At 37.4% G+C, this 2,485-nt stretch overlaps 1 non-coding gene across 1 annotated transcript; it reads right to left on the bottom strand.

The window, feature by feature from the left end:
* Window positions 1-1,018: 1,018 nt before the first annotated feature.
* Window positions 1,019-1,123, bottom strand: LOC111722715. Its single transcript, XR_002771415.1, has one exon. It is a non-coding gene; the product is annotated as a U6 spliceosomal RNA (small nuclear RNA).
* Window positions 1,124-2,485: the final 1,362 nt, after the last annotated feature.

Below are 2,485 nucleotides of genomic sequence, written 5' to 3'. Positions count from 1 at the left end.
CCCCCTGACATCTTCAGTACTTACAAAGCCCATGAGAGGGACCACTCACTCACTTCTTCTAATCAGCACAAAATCATGTTTTTCATAATCCACATCCAAGGCCTTTCTGTTTCCTGCTCTCTACATACTTTGTTAGGCAACAGAAAAAGGTATTAGGCCTCATGCTTGTATGCAAAGTCCTTATTATCTAACAGACGTGAGAATATCTCTCCCTCTAAATGTTAGCTTTATGACATCATGACATCATTTTTTCAATAAACACGAACCAATCTATGGTCTAATGAATAAATAACTAGTTATACAGTATTTGCTTATACCCATGTGTAAAGGCCGATTTAGGACCAACGGTTAGAATTTATTCAAAAACAAATTTCAGCTCTATGTAAGGGAGAACTAGAAATTAGAGGTTTCCCAAACTGAAACAGCCTGCTTCAAGGCATCAAGTATTCCTTATTACAAAGACTGTTCAAGGAAAAGCAGAATGTCCACTTTCTGGTGACATTGCAGAATGAATTAAAAATGATATGATTTTCTGCAGAGCTAAAAGTGTTAAGTTTTGTATTGGAGAAAATAACATTTAAAAAACAATGAAAGAGCTTGTAAAACCACATGACGGATAAAAAAAAGTCACTTCCAACATCATGGAAATTGGATTTGGGACATACACTTGAAGGATGCGTAGGATTTTAAAAGTGGGAGATGGCAAGAAAACACATTCCAGAGAGGATAAACTTATCAAGGGCGATGATCAAGAGATAATAAACAAGAATAGCTAGGAAATTAAAAGTTTTTGAATATGACCGAAAGGGGCAGTTTTCATTGGGAGGGGCTGTGAGAGAAGATGAAATGTTACCTTGAGGCTCTTGTTAGTGTAAGGAGACTGCACAGAGCCCAGCTCGGACTTCCTTCCAGACAAAGAGAAAACCTGGCAGGACGTTATTCATCTTTACCATAAACAACATTAGGAAATATCTTTTTTTTTTATTTTGAATACACATATGTTTATAAAACTAGAGACAAAAACATGGAACGCTTCACGAATTTGCGTGTCATCCTTGCACAGGGGCCATGCTCATCTTCTCTGTATTGTTCCAATTTTAGTATACGTGTTGCTGAAGCAAGCATGACATTAGGAAATATCTTGAAATTGTTTTTCAAAAAGAGCCTTTAATCTAAATTTAAATTGTCAAATCACATCACTGATGTACCTTTATAAGCACATTTTTAATTATATTGAATAACTGTATTTCCATAATAATTGATTCAATGGACAAATAAATTTCCTTTTCCCTGAGAAATTCTATCATCCACCAATAGCCCATATTGCAGGAAAGGAAAAATCCCAACACTTGCCCAAATTTGTTGCAAGTTTATGATCCATTTCCACCATAGTGTTTGATTGGCAACAGGGGGATGCTAATAGCTTCTCTGAACTCATGAACCACATAAAGGACAAACTTTCATATCACATCATACAGACCAACTAAACAGAGCTCTCTGTTTTACACTTTGTTCTCTTCCTGGTCTGGCTGCAGAAGCCTTTGGGTGATTTCCATTCAAAATAGCTCCTGAATTGATGTGAGATTTCACTTAGCCCAGCCACTTTACAGACCTGGTTTTGACATGTTCCATATTCTTCCCCACTCATCAGGGTACTGAGTTGCCATAAAGATAAACCAGGCACACAGTCCTTAGACATTAGGGTTAACTTCCAACTTATCCCCCCAACACCGCGCCCGTGTCTTTCTTGGATCATCACAAACACACTTGGAATCTAATTTGGTCTACTCTTAGAAAAGCTTGGTGTGATGTACATCAAACAAAGTGGTTTTTCAAGCAGCCATATGCTAAACTTTCAGAGATCTTGGAGTATCCATTTTTTCATTAGTTGGTGCAGGATTTTAGAATCAAGCAAGCGATTTAAAAGTAGACGTCAACATTATAGTAAAACTAATTCTGTCTTTTGCTATTATTTCTGCATCACTCAAAGAGAAAAGTATCCTTTAAAATTAAAAACTGAGAACAATGAGGAAGAGAAATGTAAATTGACTAAGGAAGAAAGGCTTTGGTTTGGAATTTTCTAGGGAAACTTTACACCTTTCCTTTGCATTAAATATCTATTCAGAATGGATCATCTAGAAAAGCAATCCCTGGATTTAGAATCATCCCACCCACCTTGTTTCTACCAGGGAAAGGTGTTCTTGCTCCAGGAATGCTATAGACTCTTGTTGGATCTTGACTGGGTAGAAGGGACAAAGGACAATTTGGGAGAAAGGGAGAAGGAGGAGGAGTGGATCCATGCGCAGAGAAGATTTGTCACAAAGGGCACATTCACCATTTGCTTTATTCAATCTATCATATAATCAAATTGGAAAGAGTTACTTTCAGATTCACAGCATCTCAAAGCTGTAAGTTATTGTAGGAAAGAAGCTAAGCACCAAGAAGCAAGCAAGTGACAGGTGAGTACAGCTGCTTTCAGGCAGAG

This window comes from Otolemur garnettii, unplaced genomic scaffold (genome assembly GCF_000181295.1).
Source record: "Otolemur garnettii isolate 467f Iridium unplaced genomic scaffold, OtoGar3 scaffold00327, whole genome shotgun sequence".
NCBI classification, from domain to species: Eukaryota; Metazoa; Chordata; class Mammalia; order Primates; family Galagidae; genus Otolemur; species Otolemur garnettii.
The sequence above is the reverse complement of the archived record's forward strand: the minus strand, read 5'-3'. Positions and strand labels throughout refer to the sequence as shown.